At 42.0% G+C, this 25692-nt stretch overlaps 1 protein-coding gene and 1 non-coding gene across 7 annotated transcripts in view; one reads left to right on the top strand and one right to left on the bottom strand.

Annotated features, from left to right (window-relative positions):
* Positions 1–25692, top strand: part of FNDC3B (fibronectin type III domain containing 3B) — a 434559-nt gene that overhangs the window by 25930 nt on the left and 382937 nt on the right. For 3 of the 6 annotated variants that reach the window (XM_042998607.1, XM_042998606.1, XM_042998604.1), the window contains exon 1: positions 22808–22898. The exons of 1 other annotated variant lie outside the window; for it this stretch is intronic. The gene's annotated coding sequence lies outside the window, so the exon portion shown is untranslated. Of the gene's footprint in view, positions 1–22807; positions 22899–25692 lie in introns of those variants that run through there. 2 more of the 6 variants (XR_006222068.1, XM_042998612.1) reach the window with 1 other exon arrangement.
* Positions 15337–15440, bottom strand: LOC122230827. Its single transcript, XR_006207910.1, has one exon. It is a non-coding gene; the product is annotated as a U6 spliceosomal RNA (small nuclear RNA).

The following is a 25692-nucleotide window of genomic DNA, read 5'->3' as shown; positions in this document are numbered from 1 at the left end:
AAGAACTCTTGGGGCACCTGGGTGGCTCAATCGGCTAAATGTCCGACTTCCACTGGGGTCATGATCTCGCGGTCTGTGGGTTTGAGCCCGCGTCAGGCTCTGTGCTGATAGCTCAGAGCCTGGAGCCTGCTTGGGATTCTGTGTTTCCCTCTCTCCCTGCTCCTCCCCTGCTCGTGCTTTGTCTCTGTCTCTCAAAAATAAAACAAGAACATTAAATAAATAAATAAATAAATAAATAAATAAATAAGAACTCTCAGCAAACTACAGACAGAGACATCCACAACTTGCTAAAGAGCATCTCGATAGCTGACATCCTCCTAGGGGACATCACATTAAATTCTGAAACACTGGATGCTTTTCCCTTAATTCGATAAGAAGCAAGGATGTCTACTCCTTTTACTTCTATTCACCCTTGTCCTAAGAGTCCTAAAGTAAGAAAAATAAATAAAAGGCACAGAGATTGCAAAGAAAGAAGTAAAACCAGTATTGCATTGAATGTGCAGGTAAATTTGAGAGAAACTGACATCTTAACGTTGACAAAAACTATGGAACATCGTGTATCTCTCCAATTCTGGAGACCTTCTTTAAATTTTCTGAGTAGTCTTTTATAGTTTTCAGTGTAGAAGTCTGGTACATTTTTTTGTTACAGTTTTCCTGAAGTATGTTTTTGACGCTGTTGTAAATGGTATTTAAAATTTTCACTTTTAAATTGTTTGTTGCTAGTATAACAATTTTTGTATACTGACGTTTCCTATAATTTTGTTAAACTCACTTATTAGATCAAATTGTGTTTTTGGAGATTTCTTAAACTTTCCTATGTATATGATCATATTCTCTGTGAGTAAGTGCAATTTTACTTCTTTCTTTGCAATCTCTATGCCTTTTATTTATTTTTCTTACTTTAGGACTCCTATGACAAGGGTGAGTAGAAGTAAAAGGAGTAGACATCCTTGCTTTTTATCCAATTAAGGGAAAAGCATTCAGTGTTCCAGCATTCAGTGTGATGTCCTCTAGGAGGATGTCACCTTTCGAGAGGCTCTTTAGCAAGTTGTGGAAGTTTCTGTTTGTTGTTTGCTGAGAGTTCTTATTTATTTATTTTATATTATTTTTTAATGTTTTTATTTTCTTTCTGAGAGAGAGACAGAGGCAGATAGAGAGGGAAACACAGAACCCCAAGCAGGCTCCAGGCTCTGAGCTGTCAGCACAGAGCCCAACGCAGGGCTCGGACTCACAAACCGTGAGATCGCTGAAATTGAAAAGATCGTGAAATTGAAAAGCTGATTATAAATTCTATGTGGAAGTGCAAAAAACCTAAAATAGGAAAAACAATTTTGGAAAAGAATCCCAACCAAAAAAAAAAAAGAAGAACAAAGTTGGAGGAGACTCACTATTTCAAGATTTACTATAAAGCTACATTAACAAAGATCATGGTGCCAGCATAAAAAAATAGACCAAGAGAAAAATGGAACAGAATAGAGAGTCCAAAGATAAACTCATGCATAAAAGATTATTTGATTTTTGACCACGATGTACCACAATAATTCAATATACAAGTAATTATATTTTCAACAAACGATGATGGGACAATTGTAGTTCCAGATGCAAAAGTTTGACTCTTGACCTTTATACCATATTCAGTCAAAATGTAGTCCACATTGGTCTAGACAGAAATGTAACAAATATGTACATGAAAAAATGCTCAACATCCAAAATCGTTGCTCATTAGGGGAATGCCAATTAAAACCACGATAATACGCCACTACAGGCCTCTAAGAAGGGCTCCAATTTAAAGACTTACAATGCTAAATGTTGGCAAGGGTGTGAAGCAACTGGAAACCTCATATGTTGCTGGCAGGAATGTAGACCAGCACACCCATTTTGGCAAAGAGCTTGACAATTTCTTAAAAAGTTAAATATGCACCGGCCATGCAACCTAACAATCTCACTCCTAAGTATTTACCCATGAGAACTGAAAACAGATACCCACAAAAACATTTGTACGTGAATGGTCATAGAAGCTTCAAGACAAGAAAAATTTGGAAGCCAGCCAAATGCCCAGCAACAAATGAATGCATAAGCAAATTTGGTATGTTGTGATTCAGTGGACCACTCCTGAGCAATAACTAGATGTGAGCAACTGATGCCTGCTGTAACAGTGATGAATCTCAAGAACCATGCCCAGGGAAAGAAAACACACACAGAATGTAGGGTTACATTTATATGAAATTCTAGATTTAGCAACCAGATCAGCGGCAGGCTAGGGCTGGGTGAAGGAATGGGTGACTGACACAGAGGTGGAGGGAACCTTCTGGGGTGATAGGAATGTCCTGTATCTCGATTAGAGTAGTTACATGGGTGTCTCCATTTGTTAAAATCCAGGAAAATGAACATTTAAAATAGATGCATTTTTGTCGTATGTAGGCAATACCTCAAGAAAGTTGACTTTTAGAAAAATTGTATGGAACGCAATCGTTTTGGAGAATGCTTGGAGTAGTTCCCCTCAGCCGCTTGGCTATCTTGCTTTTTCTCCCCCACATCTCCTCCCCCACGCCCACCCCCAGTTTCTGCTCTTAAGCCACAGCCTTCTTTCATGTGCCGGCTCTCCAGGCTCTCCAAATATTTGGAGAGGTCACTATCCGCTATCCGTGCTTTCCTTCACCAGCCTCCCCCACCAAAATCTTCTCTCCTGCAAGTTAAACATTTCCAGTTCTTCAGCCATTCACATCAAGAGTAGTTTCTATTCTTGTTAAAGCAGAGCTGAAAAAAAGCTGTGTGGCTTGTGCGGGAGGTCAAGATCTGGCAGGGAGGTGAATTCCCCAAACATAGGGAGAGTATTCAAAGAGCAAGCAAAACAAAACAAACAAAAATGCGCATATTTACAGTTGAAAGGTGTGCCGAGAGACCCAAATCATGGCAGGCCCCGTAAGCTTGTGGTCAAGATTTTGTTTCCTTCTAAGTAGGTTTTAGAAGGAAAGAGGTGTGATGTACCCCAGGATGGTCTCCCTGCATTGGGCCCCAGAATTCTTTCAGTTACTTTCCTCTGCTGCACACATCAGGGTACCAGTATCTAAGCAGAAGGTCATCCTTGCTGGGATTTCTCCTTTCAAATTTCCTGCGCTCTATGAAGATCAGTATCTTTAAAACAGTATTTACATTTTGCTTTATCTCCCATGTTCTCTTCTTCAGAAGATATCCTGGCTCAATTCTGTCCAGGTTATTGAACTGCTTTCGGTGTTCTCTCTTATAAAGTAAGGATAGCAATTGTAATAGTTTCAAAGTGTTGCGAAGATGATTACAAGCATTAAGATATGTGAAATGCTTTAAATATTTCCCCGGCACATGTAGCAAACACTCTTGAAGTATTTTCTGTTATTATTACCCAAGGATAAAGAGGAAAATCATACTAGCTTCTAGACAGAATGAATAAGATACATGTGAAGAGGGTGGGGGTGGGGGTGGAGGGGTGGGAATAGGCTGCTAGTGAAATTCTTCTTTCCAACATTAGAAGGTAAAAGGGAGCTGAATACATTTTCAAATCTTTCATTTAAAGATCTTATGGTTATGGAGCTCCTGGACGGCTCGGTCGGTAGAGCATGTGACTCTTGATCTCAGGGTCGTGAGTTCAAGCCTCATGTTGGGTATGGAGCTTACTTGACATAAAAAAAAATTTTTTTTTTAATTTTTAAAGAACTTATGACCAGTTTGCTATATATTTCACTTGTCAGAATGGAAGAAAGGTATTCTTACAAACAGGTAAAATGCATTCCCTGCCTCATAGTAAGTGCTTTGTACAGGTTTTCTGTTGTTATTGTTAACATAGGACCATGGTCTGAGACTTCTAATCTACCTGCCTGCCTTATAACTATCTTAAACTCACATTCAGCATACACCGCTCACTGTCCCTCCTTCACCTGACCCATCCTCCTCCCTGTTCTTTCCACACTTGCATTTCAATTATTCCAGCCTCAGGAAGCCAGTAAGCCACATGACATCTAAATTTATGGAGTATCTCTCCCAATTTGTGTTAGCGATCAACAGACTTTGATTAGGGGAGCAGATAAAAAAGAATATATTTGGCTTACCAAAACTCTTAAGAAATGTGAGAATCCGGGAAAACACCAGAAAAGATTCGGCCTGTCTCATGAGGAAATCTCCCTTGCTTTTAATTTTTAAATTCCTAACTGTATCAAAAAGCATTTCATACAACTAGAAAGTTCATTACCTTGTCATTTGTATTCTTTTTCTAGTTACCCTATTCATTGATTCAATTGGCATTATTTCTTTAAATTTTTTTAATGTTCATTTATTCTTGAGGAAGAGAGAGAGAGAGCATGAGCGGGGGACGGGCAGAGTGAGAGAGGGACACAGAATCTGAAGCAGGCTCCAGGCTCTGAACTGTCAGTACAAAGCCCAACAAAGGGCTTGAACTCACTAACCATGAGATCATGACCTGAGCCGAAGTTGGATGCTTAACCGACTGAGCCACCCAAGCACCCTGGGATTATTTCTTTAAAAAACAAATCATTTGGGGCCATCTGGGTGGCTCAGTCAGTTAAGTGTCCGACCCTTGATCTCAGCTCAGGTCTTGATCTCAGGGTTGTGCCCTACATTGGGCATGGAGCCTACTTAAAAAAAAAAAAAAAATTATTTCATTATTGCTAAATTTGAGATGGTTTTTGAAAACTGCAGTTTGAAAAATTTAGACTCTTTTTTTGAAAAGGAGGAAAGGTTTAAACAAAAACTCTAAAGCATATTTGCCGATAATTTTATTTTTGAATTTTTTTTATAGCGATATAAGGGTAAAAGTAATTCTTACGTTTGATTCATTTATGCTTGGATCATCAAATTGTTTTTTTTTTTTTTTTAAGCTATTTCACGTTCCACTAACTTTTGAATTCTTTAAAACTTTTTAATGTGTTTTTTATGCCTCATGAAAGACTTTTTGCTGTCTTTGGGGTTTTATCTGTCGGGTATGTGCCTTGTATTTAACCCATACTTCTCAAACAGCGATTGCTTGAACAGGTTTACTCTTACCTCAGGGTCCTTATCCTGGCGCTTTTCTTCACCTGGAAAATTCCTTCCTAGATACCTTTATGGCTAACGTCTTTATTTCCTTTGTTTACAAGAACCTTTTCAATGAGGCCTGCCTTGACCACCCGTTTTCAAATTACAAACGTAAAGTGTAGTCCCTGACAGCACATGCAAGTTATTGTGTAAAATTAGCACCAAAACAGCATATCCAAGTAAAACTCAGAATCAAATAGTGTTAGAGAGACTTAGCAGTTCTTCCTGTCCAAATTTCTCACTTGACAGATGGAGCCTAGAGAGGTTACCTGGCTTCCCTCAGATCAGACAACCAGTTCCATTCAGAAATCGTTGTATCTAGTAGGTATCTCGCACTTAACGTGCCCCAGACTGAACTCCTGTTGTTCCCCCAATCCTGTTTCTCCCACAGCCCTCCCTGCCTTGGTTGATGGCATCATCCTGCCAATTGCTCACACCAAAAACCTTGGCCTCCTCCTTATCTCCCTTTCTTTTACACCCCCGTATCTAATCTGTCAACACATCTTGTTTGCTCCATCTTTGAAACAGATGCAAAATCCTCCCACTGTTACATCCGCGGCACTGGTGCAAGCGGCCATGGTGTTGCCCCGAGATTACTGCCGTAGTTTTCCTGACTGGTCTCCCTGCTTGTGCTCTTGCTCCCAATCACCTACTCTCAATCAGTAGACAGAGTGACCCCTTTACACCTCAACCAGTTCTTGCCATTCTTTTTTGCTGTTTTAAAGTACGCTCTACACCCCACGTGGGGCTTGAACTCATAGCCCTGAGATTGAGAGTTGCATGCTCCACTGAGTCAACCAGGTGCCCCAGTTCTTGCTATTCTTGCGCTCCATTCCAAACCTCGTGTTAACTCCCTATTTTACTCAGGCAGTGCTTACAGAACCCTCCACCATTTGGCCTCCATTTGCCTCAACTTTAACTCGTCCAACTCTACCTCTTGCTTGCTAGACTCTAAATATAGTGATCCCTCTGCTATTTCTTTTCTTTTCTTTTCTCTCTTTTTTCTTTTCTTTTCTTTCTTTCTTTCTTTCTTTCTTTCTTTCTTTCTTTCTTTCTTTCAGAGAGAGTGAGAGCACGAATACGAGTGGGGGAGGGACAGAGAGAGAGGGAGAGAGAATCCCAAGCAGGCTCTGCATTGTCATTGCAGAGCCCAACATGAGACTGAAACTCATGAACTGTGAGATCATGACCCAAGCTAAAGTCAGATGCTTAACTGACTGGGTCACCCAGGTGCCTCCTCCCTGGTATTTCTTGAATAAGCCGGGCATATCCCCACCTCTGGTCTTTCCCTGGCTCTCTCCTTACCTGGAACACTCTTCCTCTAGATATCCCCACAGTTAAATCCATCTCCTTCGTTCAAAAGGCATCTTCTCAATGACTCTAAATCTTCTTACTGAAAATTGCAAACTTCCCATTTATACCCCAGGGGCACCTGGGTTCACTTATCATGTTCTACTTTTCTTTTTCTTTCAGAACATATCACCTTTTTATATAGTATATCATTTATTGATTCCTTATGTTTATCATTTATTGTCTGTCTCTTCCCTGTTATAATGTAAGCTCTACAAGAACAAGGATGTTTGTCTGTTTTATCATTGTATCCTCAGTACCTAAAACAGTGCCTGGCACAAAATAGGCATTCAATAAATATTTGTTGCAAGAAAGAAAGGGAAAAAAAGAGAAAGAGAGTGAAGACAGATCTCCTCTTTCCTAGACACAGAGCCATTAGAGTACCTTATGTTGCCAACACAAAGTAGACATGACTAACTTCACTGCAAAAACCTTAACAAGTTGAAAACAAGGCAAACCTTAGATTACCAGGAATGAGGTAGTTTTGTTCTTCATATCTCCTTTTCTGTGCCCTCTTGATCAGGCAAAGCTACAGCTCTTCTCTTTTATTCTACTCAGAATTTTTCTGATTGAGCTATTAATTTACCTGAAATCAGATGAATGTTCTCACTTCAGTTTTGGTTTCCAGGGTGCTATACTTCCTTAGGTTGCTTACATTTTAAGAGAAAGTAGCAGAAATAGGGCAATACCTAAGCTGACGCAGTGAGTTTTTATTGGTAAAATTTTAGGCAGTATAGTATATAGATGGTGAGAGAAGTCTCAGTTGCCCAACATAAGTATCTGTTTACTCTGGGTGAAATTAGCCCACTAGTATGGCTTTGCCAAAATACTTTAAAAATAAATATAAACTAATGTGAAGAAAGATTACAAATACAAATTCAATTACAAATACAAAAAGAACAAATACAAAATGGAAGTGACTTATGAACCCAGATATGGCAAGGTCAGTAGTGAGGATTAGAAAAATGTACTCAGTGAAAGGTTTGTGAAATTTAATAAAATGTGGTTTGTTTATTTATTTATTTATTTCAAGATTATTTACTTATTTCTTTTTAAGTAATCTCCACACCCAAAGTAGGGCTCGAACTCATGACCCAGAGGTCAAGGGTTGCACACTCCTCCAACTGAGCCAGCGAGGCTTCCCATGAAATGCGGTTTAGAATAAATTTATAATATGAGGAAAGGTAAAATTATATAACAGAAATGTAGAGGTGAATATCGAGTGGACAGAGAAGGACTTGAGCTGAAGTATGGATGTAGAAGGGATAAAAGTTAAGACTTCTCTGATAAACAACCAAGAATTGAATCAATTTTTCAGATATTTTAGGCAAAACAACCTCTCTTGCATTTTCAACCAATCTATACATTACAAAGCATCAAGGCAGATAAGGTCAAGTAAGAGACACAGACAAATGCATTAAAAACTACATTCGGCTTTCAATATGACGTCGGGAAAGACATGATTGATTGACTGAAGTATTGAAGTATGAGAATGAAACAGCTTTGAAAGGGGTTAAGAAATTAGATGGTTTAATTCTAAAAATGTGCATAATACCCCATTTGTGTAATCAACTGATCACACACAATATATTTTTGCAACACAAAAAACTTCTGAAAGCTTACCCAAAAGAATTATTATGGTTACTTCTCAGGGGAAGATATGGAAGTGTGCAAGGGGCATAAATAAGCAAAACTTTACAAACATTCTGCATACTTGTATACTGTTCGAATGAATTACTTTGAGGGTATATTATTAGATAGAAAAAAGCTTAATAATTTTAAAGGACAATATTTAATAAAAGCTTACGGAGCGATAAAGGAAGTCTTGATACTACTTCAAATTATACTTAAAAATCACAAATAGCAGGGCGCCTGGGTGGCTCAGTTGGTTAAGCGTCTGACTTCGGCTCAGGTCATGATCTCACGGTCCGTGAGTTCGAGCCCCGTGTCGGGCTCTGTGCTGACAGCTCAGAGCCTGGAGCCTGTTTCAGATTCTGTGTCCCCCTCTCTCTCTGACCCTCATTCATGCTCTATCTCTCTCTGTCTCAAAAATAAATAAACGTTAAAAAAAAAAATTTTTTTTTTTAAATCACAAATAGCAGGGTACCAGACTGGCTCAATCAGAAGAGAATATGACTCTTCATCTCAGGGTCATGAGTTTGAGCCCCACATTGTGTAGAGGTGCCTGAAACAAATAAAAACAATAATCTTAACAAAATCGTGAATAGTATTTCCCTTAGTAGTTATATAAATTTCAGTATCAAATTTGGATTTTATCTTTTAATCAAGTATAATATACACAATGTCAAATGGACAAGTGCTAGCAATTCTCTGAATGGTACACAAATTCAACCCATTTTCATTTCTTCAATGACTTTAAATCAAGACGCTAAAAAGCATCAGTCCTTTTGTTCATGAATTTTAATGAGTAAGCAAAATTAAACAAAGAACACTACGTAAGGGTTCCTCTTATTAATAACAGCATACAAATACTACAATTCCATTCATCGGCATTTATGGAGCGTCTATAATAGGCTCTGTGCTAGGCCCTGTGGGATGCAGAGCCACCCTCCGCCCTGGAAGAGCTCACAGTGTGGTGACGGAGATCACTGAGAGCACATGATTAATTACAATAGAATATGATGTGTGCAAAAGAATGTGCACAAGATACAAACATAGCACAGAATAAGAAAGGATTATAAACTCAGCAGGCTAAGGAGGTCTCATAGAGGAGGGATGTGAAGGACAAATAGATTACTAGTTAAACAAAAGGAGGGAAGGGAGGGCGTTGGAGGCATGAAACATCGTGGTGTTCTCAGAGTACCACGTGCAGTTTGTTACTGTTGGAGCTTAGGGTGGGAGGAGTGGAGCAGCAGGAAGGAGATGAGACAGAAAAGGTGGTCAAGCTGGAATGCGATGAGTCTTGTGTACCAGGCCAGGAAAATTGGTCCATGAGGGCAGGAGTGTGTCTGTCTCGTTCACTGCTGACATCCCGAGCACTGTGCCTGATGCACAAGTAGATCCTCGATATATGTGTATTGAACCATTAAATGAGACCGAGTTGGGGAGAAAACCAAAGAACACGTAGCTTTAGACACCAAGGTCAAGGCCAGGGAGCTTTGAGAAGGGGGATACCGGTGGACGCAGTAAAGGCAGGGGTTTTATACTCCACAACACAGGCATCTTTGTGAGTATAAAAGGCACTATTTTGTTAAATGCAAACACATAAAACATTCCACAACTTTCATAAGCTGTTTTTCTGTCCCTCAATTTTTACTATACCCAGATCCTCAGCAGATGAAAGTATGCTCGCAGTTGGCTAGTTTCCACCATCAGATGGTACAAGTCTGAAGACAAGCCTGAGCTGGGGGCTGGAATTGGCGGGGTGGTGGGGAATGGGGGGTGGAACCACCGCATTGAAAAGGTGCCCCCTCTCCATTCTGACTCCTTTTTTGCCATTTTGTTCATGATCTCGGTACGGCTGTAAACATAATGGATGCACTGGTTCTTCTTTCACACTGCTTCTACCTCTACTGTCATGGAAGGTTGCCACTGGGGGACAATGCTTTTTAGAAGGGATCCTATGCTCTTGGCCCCTCCTTGCCCAAGGCGCTGGTGCTTGTACGTCTCTCAGCCTGGGGGAGGCTTTGATTAGGGGTCAGAAACCATTTCCATGGAGTGCTGAGAGAATATGATTGCAGTAAATCGAGGATGAGGAATGATTGTGATCCCAGAGATTGTGGCTCTGAAGCACGTTTTTGGTCTTAGAACAAAATATAGTCTCTTTAGAAAGACAAAAAATCAGGAAAAAAAATTTACCTTGGCTCTGTACAATATTCCAGTATTATAACAATTAGAAAAAATATACTGCATGCCCTTTTTTACGTTCTATCTATCATGCTCACGTCACCCTTTTCCTTTGCTTATTACTGGAATGTTCTTCCTGTCCTCCCTGCTTATGAAATGTCTCTTGCTACCAAACGTTCCTTCCTCCACTTTTGGGAATATTTCACCAAATACCTTTGGAGAAGACTCCTCCCCTATTGTTTGTCACTGGTTTTAGTGGGATAGACTCTATTCAGAGCTCTAGAGGTAGGCCCAGATTGGTTTAAAGCAATGATTATATCCCTTTGTCCGAATCACCATAATTAGTTTAAGGATTGACACCCACCCACCCACCCCCCCCATCACCTAATCAGAGCCAACAAAATGCTAGTATTCATTTACTAGGGATTCTGGGAAGGAGGTACTTCCTTGCTTTCTCTCAGCTCTACTGGAAAAGACTATCTTCTGGAGGGATGTGATATGAAGTTATGAGGTCTAGAGCTGAGGCACATGTTTTGCTGCCAGGAGGGAAACCAGGTAAAGAACAAACTCAACATCATCCCTCATTCCCTTTACCACAGACTTGGGTACTTTAGTACTAAATCATAGCATTAGATAATGGGCATAATTATTTATCAGTATTATAATAAGATAATACCAAATATTGTCATTAGAGTTCATGGCTAGATTTAAAGATTTCAAAGATTTAAATTCTAGAAATGCCAGTGTCTAGGTGTATGATGTAAGAAACATTTCTTTTTCTTTTTTTTTTAAGTTTTGTAAACTTAAAAAACTTTTTTTTTTAAGTTTTAACGTTTTATTTATTTTTGAGACAGGGAGAGACAGAGCATGAACGGGGAGGGTCAGAGAGAGAGGGAGACACAGAATCTGAAATAGGCTCCAGGCTCTGAGCGGTCAGCACAGAGCCCGATGGGGGCTCAAACTCATGGACCGCGAGATCATGACCTAAGCCAAAGTCAGACGCTTAACTGACTGAGCCACCCAGGTGCCCCATGCAACATTTCTTAAATTTCCCATGCCTCTGATTCTTCATCTATGAAAGGGGAATAATAAAATATAATATAATATTAGTGGTAGAAATTTTTCACTTCCAGAAAAGCAGTGGACAAAGCTGATGCTGCAAATCCACCACAAACAGTAAGAAATACAGGATAATATACAATAACAGCAGTAAAGCCTAATGCATATTTGAGTTTAGAAGAAAAAGAAGTTCTTGTGTGTCATGAATGAAGAGTGAAGAGTTTGTAAGTTGATGTCTTATTAGCTCTGGAGAAGAATATTACCTGTGAGTAATAGCTAGGTATATTGGTCAAGGTTCTGCAGGGAAACAGACCCAATAGGATATATACAGATATCCATATAAGAAGAGATTTATTAGAGGCACCTGGGTGGCTCAGATGGTTAAGCATCTGACTTCGGTTCAGGTCATGATCTCATGGTTCATGAGTTCGAGCCCCACATCAGGCTGTCTGCTGTCAGCAGCAGAGCCCATTTCTTCAGATCCTCTGTCCCCCTCTCTCTCTGTCCCTCCCCAATTCTGACTCTCTCTCAAAAATAAATAAAACATTAAAAAAAGAGAGATTTATTATACGTATTGGCTCACGTAATTATGGAGACTAAGAAGAAACACAGTCTGCCATCTGCAAACTGGTGAACCAGACAAGTGGGTGGTGTAATTCAGTCTGAGTCTAAAGGCCTAAGAACCAGTAGCACTGATGTCTGAGGGCAGAAAAAGATATCCCAGCTTAAGGGCAGAGAGTCAATTTGCCTCCCTCCATCTTTTTCTTGTATCCAGGCCCTTAATGTATTGAATGCTGCCCACCTGCATTGCTGAAGGCAATCTTTACTCAGTCTACCAATCCAAATCCTAATCTCTTCTGGAAAACACCCTCCCACACAACCAGAAATAATGTTTTACTAGCTATCCGGGCATCCCTTAGCCCAGTCAAGTTGACATAAAAAATTAAACATCCTACTGAGGTTTTGATTTTAATACCCACATAGGGAAAGAAAATGAACCCTTAGGTCTATGGGAAGTAGAGAGTTAAAACAGATTTCTAAATAAAGCTGGGATGTTTTCTGCTAAAAAAGATATGCTCCTTAGCATAGTGAGATAACAAGAAAACTGTCTCTACCTGGGCCACAGTTAAAAAAAAAAAGGAAAGAAAATCTATTCTCAGAAATTAGGATTCTCAGCCTATATCTCCTGGGGACTTAAACTTGGAGTTTATATGACCTTCATAGTATAGGAATGGCTTAAATTGACAAATTAACACAAAAATGGTGCTAAGTTATTGATTCCTCTGGGTGCCTGACGTGGGGGATTAGTCCCACATCCTAGTTATCACAGTGAAAGATCTAGTAATGACGAGCTCACAAACCAATATACAGCACCCAAGGAAATACTCTAGCATGAGTAAGAATAAACACACAGAAAGACTAGCAACCCCAAGAAATGGATGTAATTGAACAATCTGAAAAGGACTGCAAAGTAAGCATATTTGAGTACTACATACATAAAAGAAAGAATTTTATATCACCAGAAAGGAAAGCAAATACAAGATTGTGACATAAAGTACTGCAGTTGCTTTGGAAAACAACCTAGCAATTTCTCAGAGGGTTAAACATAGAATAACCACATGACCTTGCAATTCCTCTCTTAGTTATACACTCGAGAGATAGGAAACCACATGTCCATACAAAAACCCGTACACAAATGTTCATGGCACCATTTTCCTAATGACAAAAATGTGGAAAGAATCCAGATGTCCATCAACGGATGAAGTGATATATTAAATGTGGTATATCCAAACAATGGAATATTACTTGGTAATGAAAAGAAATGACTTACTGATACATGTGGCTATTACATCAATGGGTCTTGAAAGTAGGCTAAGAAGTTAATGACATAGCTATATGTTGTCTGATTCCATTTATATAAAAAGTTCAGCATAGGCAAATATAGAGACAAAAAGTAGATTAGTGGTTGTCTCAGGCTCACAGGGCTGGGAGGATTTGAGGAATAATGGGTAAAGGGGTAAGTTTCCTCTGGGAATAATGAGAATGCTCTAAAATTAATTATGCTGATGGATACACAATTCTGTAAGTAGTTTAAAAGCCGTTAAACTGGGGGCGCCTGGGTGGCTCAGTCAGTTAGGCGTCCGACTTCGGCCCGGGTCATGATCTCATGGTCCGTGAGTTCGAGCCCCACGTCGGGCTCTGTGCTGACAGCTCAGAGCCTGGAGCCTGTTTCAGATTCTGTGTCTCCCTCTCTCTCTGCCCCTCCCCTGCTCATGCTCTGTCTCTGTCTGTCTCAAAAATAAATAAACATTTAAAAAATTTAAAAAAAATTAAAAAAAATAAATTAAAAAAAAATAAAAGCCGTTAAACTGGACACTTTATTTTATATTCTTTTATTTTTAAAATTTAAATGTCTATTTATATGATAGAGAAAGAGGTAGAGCATGAGCAGGAGAGGGTCAGAGAGAGGGAGAGACACAGAATCCAAAGCAGGCTTCAGGCTCTGAGCTGTCAGCACAGAGCACGACATGGGGCTCAAACTCATGGACCGTGAGATCACGACCTGAGCCAAACTCAGACGCTCAACTGACTGAGCCACCCAGGTGCCCCTGAATTGGACACTTTAAATGGGTGAATTCTATAATATGTGATTTATATCTCAATAAAGCTGCTTAAAAAATTATACTATCTCAATAAAACCTTGGAAAAATAAGATACTCCAAGAAAGGAATAGGAAGATTTGAAAATTAACCAAATAAAACTTTAAGAGGTGAAAAATATAATCATAAAATTGAAAACTCAGTAAGCAAGTTAAAGAGAAAAGTAGGCATGAATGAAGGGAGAATTGGTGAACTAGAAGATAGATAAGGATATTAATAGGAAACAACAAAAAAAGACAAAGAAAGAAATATATGAGAGATTAAGATCCTACATTTATCTAATAAAAGTTCCAGAGAAAATAGAGATAATGGAGGAGAGACAATATTTGAAGTGATAATGACTGAGAATTTTCCAAAATTGATGAAGGACTCAGATCATCAGATTGGATAAGTGCACTAAGTCCTATGTAGGATAAATAAAAACAAATTTCTGCCTGAGATTTTTAAAAAAATGTTTATTTATTTTGAGAGAGAGAGAGAGAGAGAGAGAGAGCACAAGCAGGGGAGGGGCAGAGAGAGAGGAAAAGAGAGAATCCCAAGCAAGCTCTGTGCTGTGAGTGTGGAGCCTGATGTGGGGCTCAATCCACAAAACTTCAGATCATGACCTGAGCTGAAACAGAGTCAGATGCTTAACAAATTGAGACACCTGGGTGCCCCAGGGAGGGATGTTTAAACTTATTCCATCTTCTTTGGAATAATTATCATAAAGCTGGACAGACAATGTTACTAGTTAATCAATGAAAAGTAAGTGAAAGAATGTTGATTATCCTAATAAGCATAAACAATGTATTTGTTGCTCTATCACATATAAACTATGGAATTAAAAAAAAATGATTACAGGGGTGCCTGGATGGCTCAGTCAGTTAAGCGTCTGACTCTTAATTTTGTCTCAGGTCATGATCTCAGGTCATGATCTCACAGTTGTAAGATCCAGCCCCTTGTTGGGCTCAGCACAGACAATGAGCCTGCTTATGATTCTCTCTCTCTCTCTCTCTCTCTCTCTCTGTCTCTCTGTCTCTGTCTTTCTCTGCCCTTCCCCTGCTCAATCCCACGCATGCTCACTTTCTCTCTTTCAAAATAAATAAATAAACTTGAAAAAAAAAAAAGATTACAGGGGCGCCTGAGTGACTCAGTCAGCTAAGCATCCAACTCTTCGTCTTAGCTCAGGTCATGATCTCAAGGTTTGTGGGATCGAGCTCTGAGTCAGGCTCTGCACTGACAGCGTGGAGCCTGCTTAAGATTCTCTCTCTCTCCCCCCCCCCCCCGCCTTTTCCCTGCTTGTGTTCTCTTTCTTTCTCAAAATAAATAAGTGGACTTAAAAAAAAATTACAGTTAGTTTCATTTGTATTAGTGTTATTTTGGTTCAGGAATTTTATTTTAAAAATTTATTTTATTTTATTTCATGGAATGCTTCATGGATTTTTCTCTCATCCTTGTGCAGGGGCCATGCTAATCTCCATATCGTTCCAATTTTGGTATATGTGCTGTTAATGCTAGTGCTTGGTTCAGGAATTTCAAAATGGGTTTAGAATAAGCTCTTTCATTCTAAACCTAATATTTTTTTTTACCTCCAATACAGTTTGAGTTAGTTTCCTGTCACTTGAAACCAAAGAGTTCTAAATAATATACTTACCTCCCATAAAGATAGAGCAGCATAAAATAAAACAGAGATAAGATAGGTTCATTAAAATAAAGATTAAGTGAATATGAATCATGTAATAAAGAGGGAGGTATAATGGTCTCACCAGAACTTTTAGGCTAAGGATAACTGCTGTAGTTGAGAACAAAACTTACCTTGACTTTCTTAGCAACCAAGGGAAAAAGGAACCTCAATAAATTACTTTGTTCTCACTGTCAAATAAAAAAGCCTATTTCTTCATCAAGATAATGGAATATTATTCAACCATTAGAAAGAAGGAAATCTCAGAGTGCATGGGTGGCTCAATCGGTTAAGCATCTGACTCTCGATTTTGGCTCAGGTCATGATGTTGCAGTTTGTGGGATCGAGACCTGCATTGATTGGGCTCTGCACTGACAGTGTGGAGTCTGCTTGGGATTCTGTGTCTCCCTCTCTCTCTCCCCCTCCCTAGCTCTCTCTCTCTCTCTCTCTCTCTCTCTCTCAAAATAAATAAATAAACATTAAAGAGAGAGAGAGAGAGAGAGAGAGAGAGAGAAAGAGGGGGTGCCTGGGTGGCTCAGTTGGTTAAGCATTCGACTTCATCTCAAGGTTTGTGAATTCCAGCCCCGCATCAGTGTCTCTGCTGTCAGCACACTTCAATTCAGATCCTCAGTCTCCCTCTCTCTCTCTGCCCCTGCCCTGCTTACATGTGTGCTCTCCATCTCTCTCTCAAAAATAAATAAACATTTAAAAACAATTTTTTTAGAGAAAGAAAGCTTGCCATTTACAACAACATGGATGGAACTTGAGGGCATTATGCTAAGTGAAATAAGTCAGACAGAGAAAGGCCAATATTGTGCGTTATCACTTATACGTGGAATCTAAAAAAAGCCAAATTCATGGAAACGGAGTATGATTTATAGATCATCAAATATTGGGAGCCAAGGACCCTCTATCTGATGACCAGGATTAACTGAATTTGTCAAGGGAGAGGAAGTGAGTCTGTGGTGCTGATCTTATGGGGTAATCGGGGTTCCCTTTCCACAATTCTATCAACAGCAGGGGGCTCAGCACAGAGGTAGGTACAATATTAGCTGTCCTGGCTGAGTGAACAAGTTACTGAAGCAACCTGAAGAACTTGCACATAAATTCACAGGAAACTTCTAGAAAGAACTGGAAAGAGTACAAAGGGAGTGAGCAATCCTACAATAATGGTGGCTGCCAGAGTCAGAGAAAGGGTGTTTATTAATGTTAATGTGATCAAAATGTAACCCCCTTGCTAGTAAGATCTGAGACACAGGATTACATGTAATGTACCAAGGGGTATGCTTCCAAGAACTAAAAGAAATATTGTGGTAACTACATAAAAGACTAGAAATGATGATTTCAAATATCATATCCTACCCTTCACAAACAGAATGGGCACCATTGGCTCTGCAGAAAGGTTACTCCATTTTCAACTCCTTGCTTCCTGGCCAATTTCAGAATTTTTCCTTGATCAAATTGGTTTGTATCTCAGGCACGTTGCTGAGCTAAAACTATTTGTTTGTGTTTTTTGCTTCCTTTCTCTGTGAAAGCCACATTCTCTCTATCTCCAGTCTATATCTCTCTATCTCCACTTCTATCTTTATCTCTACCTACATGTATTTCTCTCCAGGGGAAATTTTGAATTTGTTTGAGGAAGACAGTATATAGCACAGCTGTGCTCTTGACCTCTTATGAAGAGAAGGTGACCATAGGAGTAAATCAGTTATGAGAGTGGGCAAGAGGGCTAACAATGACTATGAATGAGGAAGAGTCAGACCAACCCGCTCCTCTCTGGTGGTGTGGTTCAGGTAAGCCAGGGTGATGGACAGATTCATAGCTTTTTAAATAACTTTGCCTCGAATTTGCTTCCAACTGGAGAAAAATTACTAGTGGTCATCCTTGGCCTTGTCTCGTTTCATGTTTCTGTCAGTGACTTGGATGGCAACATGGAAAGCATGGTTGTCGTAATTATTAACGTCACAAAGCCGGTAAAGGTTTTTTGGTGAAAGACTCAATGTCTAGAAAGGCCCAGGTAGGCTGGAATGTGAGTATAAAACTTACAAATAAAATGTAATAAAATTAGTCAAGCAATTAACATTAATCAAAGTCAAGTAAGATGAAATCAATTGCATTCCTAATGTATGCCAACTTGACAAGTTTCATGGAAGGAAAAAATGATTCAATGGGATGAGGAGGCAGCTAAGGAAATCAGCACAATATTAACCTGTAATGACACAGCGTTTTGTCCAAATGGAAGCAGGAAACCACTCTGTGGTTGTGTTCTGACGATGGGGGAAATGTAAACAGAATCTGGATACTCATCTTTTGGAGAGGTTGAACAAGTAGGCCAACAGTGGTGGCAGGAGAAAGGGAAGGAGAGAGATCTGGAAGCCATGTGATGAGATAAGAATTCAGCATGTCTGAGATGATTATCCAGGAAAAGGGAAACTTTAGGGAGCATGTGACAGGGATGGTCAATTCATTGGAAGGGAAGTCATGTGGAAGGCAACTGTTGTTATTCTGTCTGCCTCCAGAGGGCAGAAACAGGAACGTTGGGGGAAAGTGGCAAGGAGACAGGTGTCAGAAGACTTGGTATAGATTTGGCGTTGCTGATAAAAGGCATTCTCCGCAAGAAACGTTTCCCTCTTCCTGGTGGCATTCGGTCTGAGCTGGGTGCTTAGCTGTCACAGACATGGAAACAGATTCTGATCGGGGAGGAAGAGCACCTCAAAAACCTTTAGCTCCCTGTCAACCCTGTGGTTTTATGAGCCCTGGCACTCATTCAGCTTCTACCTGAATAGTTTCTGATGACTATGGAATGGATATTCTTGTTTGAAGTGACTTTACAAAATATATATATATAATATAAAATATATATTTATATAAAATATTATATATATATATATGGTGAAGCTATAACATTGTTCTAGAAAAGTGGGTTTGACTGAGGCTGAAGTATTGCTCTTAATTTTTTTTTTAACATTTATTTATTTTTGAGACAGAGAGAGACAGAGCATGAATGGGGGAGGGGCAGAGAGAGACACACACACAGAATCTGAAGCAGGCTCCAGGCTCTGAGCCTTCAGGCCAGAGCCCGACGCAGGGCTCGAACTCACGGACCGCGAGATCCTGACCTGAGCTGAAGTCGGACGCTTAACCGACTGAGCCACCCAGGCGCCCCTGAAGTATTGCTCTTAGATTGTGTTATTGACTGAGCTGGCTGTCGTTTACTCTAGTTAGTACTCCAGTAAATTCAGAGTAATCCAAACAGGATTAATTGGCTTTTTCTCAATGTTCATATTGAAACTGGTATCAGATCTGGCTCAGGACATCAGAACAAGAAGTAAAGGCAAAGAGTTAATGCCCTCTATCTAAGGTCAAGATTGGGTTTCAAGATTAGAGGGCAAGACTGCGCCTGCCTGGGAGAATCTAGCAAAGGAAGGGTATTGAGACAGGAACCTAACTAGGTCTTCTAGATACTGTGTATTCCTGGCTGTAGTGATCTCTGAGAAGGAAGTTTAAATTTCAACAGTCTAGACTTAGAGAAGGTGTTCAGAGGTTTCATGGTTTAAGATTTTTTTTCAATGCTAGTTTTAAAACTCATGCTTTCTTACATGTTAAAGTTGCATTTCTTTTGTTATAACGTATTTGAAATCAGGAAGTATCACTTTGTTTTTTTGTTTGTTTTTTATTTTTTATTTTTTTATTTTTTTTTTAGTGCCACGCAGCCTATATTGCATGGACAATATAAAGGCTTGGGGTGCCTGGGTGGCTCAGTCAGTTAAGTGTCAGACACTTGATCTAAGGGCTTGAGTTCAAGTCCCACAATGGACTCTGTGCTGAGTGTGAAGCCCACACACACACACACACACACACACACACACACACACACAGAAAGGCTTACAAGTCTGTATATTTTCATACAGACCTTATCTTCCAGGCATCTTCATTTGGATGTTAATTTTTGTAATTGAGCAAATTCTAAAATGCTTTTGGAGCAAAGTTATGATTACAGTTCTATAATTTAGGACCTAGAGAGGCAGGTGACTTGGGTTGTCAACACCATATGGGAAGACTCGTTGCCTTGTAGTCAGGCCCTCCTTCGCATCTGCAGACCATCTCTCTGGCCTAAGTCTGTATCATCTCCCATCCAGGGTAGGTTCAGGGCATGCCTTTCTGGCAAGGGCCTTCTGCATCCTGCTGCCAGAATAGTCAGCTTTGAAACCTACTTCAATCACTCCATAACTCTATAACCTCACTGTATTCAATTTGAACCCTTCAACGTACAGTTGAGAGCCCTTCTGACATTTTAAAAAATGTTTATTTATTTGTTTTGAGAGAGAGAGGGAGAGAGAGAGAATCCCAAGCAGGTTCCTCACCATCAGCATGACCTGAGCTGAAATCAAGGGTCAGATGCTCAACTGACTGAACCACCCAGGTGCCCCTGAGAGCCCTTTTGAAGGTCCATCTTTTTCCTTGAAGTTTCCAATTCCTGTTCTATTCATTCATTCATTCATTCATTCAAAGAGAAACCAATATTTATTTATTGAGTATTGGCTGCTCGAGGCTTTTAATTCTTACAACTTTAACAGAAGGCAAATCACCATTTAACAAATAAATATTTATTTAAATGTTTAACAGAGGACTCAGAGAACTTTAAGAACTTGCCCATCATCATTGGCTTTTGTGTGATTATAATTTCCATGCCCTTTGCCTACCCCATACTTCCTCTCATTCTGCAAACATTTCTTGTGGTTTCTTTCTGTGCCGAAACTGGTATGAGGTGCTGGGATAAGAAGATGAATGAAGCACTGAGATCATGTATATGAACATACAGTTACAACTGTATTCTATATATCGATTCTTCTTAATTAGAACGAAGTTAGTCTAGTGGAAGAAACAGGCAGAAATAATTGAAATCAGGAGAGAAACAGGAGTGTGCGAGGAGAAATAGGATTCAAGCACTTGCTGAACTTAGGACCAAAAAAGGATACACACACACAAACCAAAACCAAAAACCAGAATACTGAGAAATAGCTCCTTTCTTTTTGGAATTTACGATTCGATTTTGGGGATGTGTGAGATAATAGCGAATCTAGGCAAACGTGGCCCTCCGTCCTTATTGGCTTCTTTCAGCCAAATGTCTCCAAAGGGGCTCTTGAAGCCATCTTTCTAAAAACATGGTTCTAATCCTAGGTGATAGTCCTGCCTGGGAAGGAAAAAAAAGAAAAAGAAAGAAAGAAAGAAAGAAAGAAAGAAAGAAAGAAAGAAAGAAAGAAAGAAAGAAAAGAAAGACAGAAAGAAAGAAAGACGGAAAGAAAGAAAGAAAGAAAGAAAGAAAGAAAGAAAAAGAAAGAAAAGAAAAGAAAAAACGCAGTGCCCCCCACCGCCCCTCCAGCTCTGGTCTCAGCTTTTCCAGCTTCCCCCAGAGCCAGGTCTTGCAGTGCCGCTGAACTCTCATGACTTGGAAGCACACCTCTGTCCTTGTGCACGTGCTGTCACTTGTTTGGAGCATACCTCTTCCTCATCACTGTCCTAAGATCATGCAGACGTCTGTCTTTGAGCTCCTGCTAAAATCACTGCCTGCCTCCCCACAGTCTGATAGCTCTTGTCCCCATAAACTCTGTAATTCTTTTTAGTTCTTCTCACATCGCTCTGAATCTAGTGCTTATGTCCTCCACTTGATTGGGTCTTGTTCATTTAAAGAAACTTTTTTTTTAAGTTTATGTATTTATTTTTGAGAGAGAGAGTAGGGGAGGGGCAGAGAAAGAGGGAGAGAGAGATTTTCAGGCAGGCTCCGTGCTGTCCGCAGAGAGCCCGATGTGGGGTTTGAACCCACAAACACTGAGCCAAAACCAAGAGTCAGATGCTTAACTGACTGAGCCACCCAAGCACCCCAGGTCTTAATCATTTTTGTATCCCCGGCATCAACCTAGCATTGTGCCTTGAATAAAGACCCCTGATACATGTTTGTTGAATAAATTAATCATAAAGTATGTGGAAGAATTGAAATGAGTAGATAAATTGGCAAACTTCAGAGGGCAGAAGGTTAAATTCACATGTGGAAGGAAAGACTTGGCAAAAGGAAGTAAAAGCAGGCAAGAGAAATTGAGAAGACTGGGGTTAGTTGCTTGCCCTGAAATTTCAGTTCTTTGCCAGGTTCAAGAAAACTCATTAACATGAAATCTGGACACATCTTTCTTTTCTTCTCCTTCTGCTCCCCTCTCCTCCTCCTTCTTCATAAGCAATTGTGATAATATCCCATCTCTACATGTCTGAGCTAAGCTCTGAGTGCTATAACAGCTTTTTAAAACATTTTTCATTGCAGTATTCTTTTATGTTTTTCAGGCTTTAATACAGTACTATGTACAATAACTTTATCTGATAGTTGAAGCTGAATGCCATTATTTAGAATACCTGGGAAGCTGAGGAGAGAGGGCAGGGAAAACTGCCTCTTCCCTCCTGGATAATTTGAGGGGTGGGATGGGATGCAATCTGTTAATCACTTTGAGCCTCTACAAGAGGAATACGTTACATTTACTTAATATAAACTCAACAGTTATCTAAGGGGTCCCATTATGCACTCAGCTATGTTTGACAGGACAGAAATACAGATATGAATACGGATCAGTGCCCTTGTGAGCGCATATGAGTACTGAAAGGGGGAAACAGACATTTTAACTTTGGTATAATAAAATCTGTTCATGCTATGTTGGTTGTGTGAACAAGTGCTGTGGGAAATAGACAAGGGAGTGACAAAATTGCTCACAAGGTTGTGGGGATTGAAAAAAAGTTAATAGATGTGTAAATGAAAAAGCGTCATAGAGTCTTTGCTTATTACTCAGCAAACACTGCATTTATATTGCTGTTTGGTGATCTGTTGCAGAACGCCAGCCCTCGAGTTTTAGGAGCTGCTAGTTCCCCAAAGCCTCCGACTTCTTTAGTCTGGCTGAATCAAAGAGTGTCTCGTCAGTTGCGCAGGCCTGGGGCGCACGGGAGGCTCCCACAGTCCTGCGGAGCTGAGATTGTGGTGGCGGTTTTACTCTGCAGTTTACGGCAGTGGGCGGGCCCCAAATCCCCATGTGGTCCCGACATCATTGACATGGCGGAATCCCCCATCAAACCCTCCTGGTAGTTATTTGAGCGGCGGCGGCGGCCGGAGGAGGAGGAGAGCGGCGGCGGCGGCGGCGGCGGCGGCGGCGGCGGCGGGAGCGGCGAAGGGGCAGCGGGGATCCTCGAGACTACCGGCTGGGAAGGCGTGGGCGACCCGGTGTGTGGCGCGCCCGGAGCCCCGCTTTTCAGCCCGAGGGAAGGTAAGGCGTGCACGATCGGCAGACTGGAGGCACCGGGACCCCGCACCTCGGCAGCCGGGTCCCGCGCGCTGGAAAGCCCCGGCCGGACGCGGAGTCCGCGGGAGTGCGATCCTGTCCCGGAGCGCTCCGGGCGCGCCGGGCTTCCCGGGGAAAACTTGGCGCCAGAGTGCTAGGGCGCCCCGCGCTCGCCTGGGCACCCCGGGAACACGGGGCCCGGGAGGGGGCTGGTCTCCACTTTGGGGCCGCATCTTGCTGGGCTCTGGCCCCCCCCTCCCGTCGCCCCAGCTTGCCTGGGTTTGGAGGAGGGAAAGAAGCGGGTAGATTCTTCTTGATGAAAAAAAATCTGGGCAGTGGCTCCCGGGCTCTCCCTCCCCCCCTCGCCCTCCCCATCCTTCCCAGCAGATTCTGTCCGAGGAATCTGCTCCCCCTCCCGGAATCTCCGCGGCAGGAACGCTGCCCGGGAGGGGGAGGGCGGGCGGAGAGGCCGAGGAATCTTCGACGTGTCACTTTCTGAGGCTGTAGATTTCCATATGGTGGAGGGAGGAGGGCGGGCGTGCGAAGTGGGGCTGGAAGTTGGGGCCGCCTCTCCGCGCCGGGCGGGGGCGGGCCGGGACCTCAGACCCTGGGATGCTCGCGGGGAGGGTCCGGGCCCGCAGCCCCGGGAGCCGAGCCGGCCCCCTGCCCCCGGCCGGGCCTCTCCAGGACACTCCCCGCCTCGCCGCTGGCCACCTCCGTGCGCGCCACGTCCTCCCTCCCCGTCCTGCCCCCCGGGCTCCCCCCGGGCTGGGGGCGGTAACCGGCGGCCACGGCCGGACTCGGCGAGCCTAGCGGCTGGAAGATCGGGCGGGGGAACGGGGCGCGGCGGGAAGGAGCGGGCGACCCGGTGTGTGGGCCAGCGTAGCTCCGGTCAGTCGGTCACCCCGAGGGGCGCCCCGGCCGGGGGTGGGGCGGGCGGCGGAATCCGCGCCCGGAGGCGGCCGGGAGGGGCCGCGCGGACCGTCTGGTGCCCGCGGCGGGGCGGGGGCCGGCCAGCGTGGGAAGGGCCTGTCACCCTGGGAGGAAAGTGGGGCCTCGGGCTGTGCCAGCGAACTTTCCCAGAGGTCCGGGTCCGGGCGCCCCGTGGGAGCCCGAGCACGGGGCCCAGTGTCCCGGGAGACTGGGCTGGGCCGCCTGGAGGCGCCGTTGGCGGAGAGGCTTCCAGGAGTGCGCGATTGGAGTTGGAGCTTTTCGAATCTCAACTCCCACCCTGCCATCCCAGACGAAGGGAAGCAGTGGCATATTATCCAGACAGTGCCGTTTTGCGACTTCCTTAAAAGTTACAACTTTTTATTTTCTCTTCTGCCTAGCATTTCCTTGGAACAAAATTTGGAATTGGGCCGCTATGAGCCGACGCTGGGGCCCCCAATCCGCACGTTTATCTCTCCATCCCCGTAGGTTTCTAGTCTCCCTCCCCCTCTTACACTCAGGCTTAATCATATTTTGGAACGGGCGAGGTCTTTTGTTGGGTGGGCACCTTTTGATTGCTTGTCCGTTTATTTTTTTAATGTGCAGCTAATTTGATTTGAATTTCCGCCAGTTTCCAGGCCCTGCTAGGGAAAAACTAAGGGAGAGGAATAAGCCACTTTTTTTCTTTTTTTCTTTTTTTTTTTTTTTAAAAGCGTGGAGAGAGGTGGGGCATTGGGAAAGGGGAGGCACTGTGGTTGTGGGCAAAGAGTCAGAGGGAGCAGACAGACCCGGAAGAAAAGGAATCTGCTCTGGAATAACACTTTTTTTTTTTTTTTTTTTTTTTTTTTTTTGAGGCTACAGGCCTTGGGCAAAAATGCACCGCTCTGTTCTGATTTCTACTGCCTGAGTTGCTTTTCCACTCTCAGGCTAAAACTGTGACTCTGGGGACCTGGACAGGACAGGGAAAGAGGTCCAGAACCCAAGGCAGCCAGTGGCCCTGGTTTTGTGCTTTTTTGGGGGGGGGGGGCTTGGTTCCCCCTCATTGGAGGCAGGCTTTGTGGACCCAGCGTTCATTCAGTTCCCTGGTTCCCAGGGAACAGCTGTTAATGAGAGTAAAGTCTTTGGCATGTTTCTGGCCCTGCAAAGGGGACCTCACCCATGAAGGTGTAATTCTCACTTTGTTTAGAGGGTCACCCACAAATGGCTAAGAATGAGGCATAGCTGGTTTAAAAAAAATCATTAAAAAGTTGTGGTTAAACTCGTATGTGCTTTTAAAGTGTTTTGGTTTAAATACTAAGAAAGAAACATGTATCTGTAAAGATCATGTTTGTTTAAAAGAGATGTTAAAAGTGCAAGATATCATCATGGAATAGGGGTTGTAGTTTCTAATTACAGTATATACAGTTCCAGAAAGATATTCCCGTAACCTTTTAGGACAGACTTTGGGGGTTTTGGGAAGAATGCTTGGGATTGGTTAGGAAGCTCTAGGAGTCTAGGTAGTAATTTATTCAGTAAGTGATGGCTCTCCTTAACACTTAATTTACTATGGAAGGATTTGATAGTGTCCTTAGAAGTTAACCAAAAGAACTTCTCAAACATAACAGTTTAGGAAGACAAGGCCCAGGACGGTTGCCATCCTTGGCGGAAGTCTAGTGTAGAATCATATTAATTACTACTCTTTCTTGAATATCTAATGTGTACTAAGGCCTGTGTACTGTGGTTTTAAATACATTATCTCATTAAAGTTCTAATAACAATCTTTACATTTAGGCGATGTTATGAGCATTTTATACACAAGGGTGTTGAAGTTCTCAGAAATGAAACTGACTTGTGTAAGATCACATTGCTA

The sequence above is a fragment of the Panthera tigris genome, chromosome C2 (assembly GCF_018350195.1).
Source record: "Panthera tigris isolate Pti1 chromosome C2, P.tigris_Pti1_mat1.1, whole genome shotgun sequence".
Lineage (NCBI taxonomy): Eukaryota > Metazoa > Chordata > Mammalia > Carnivora > Felidae > Panthera > Panthera tigris.
The sequence above is the reverse complement of the archived record's forward strand: the minus strand, read 5'-3'. Positions and strand labels throughout refer to the sequence as shown.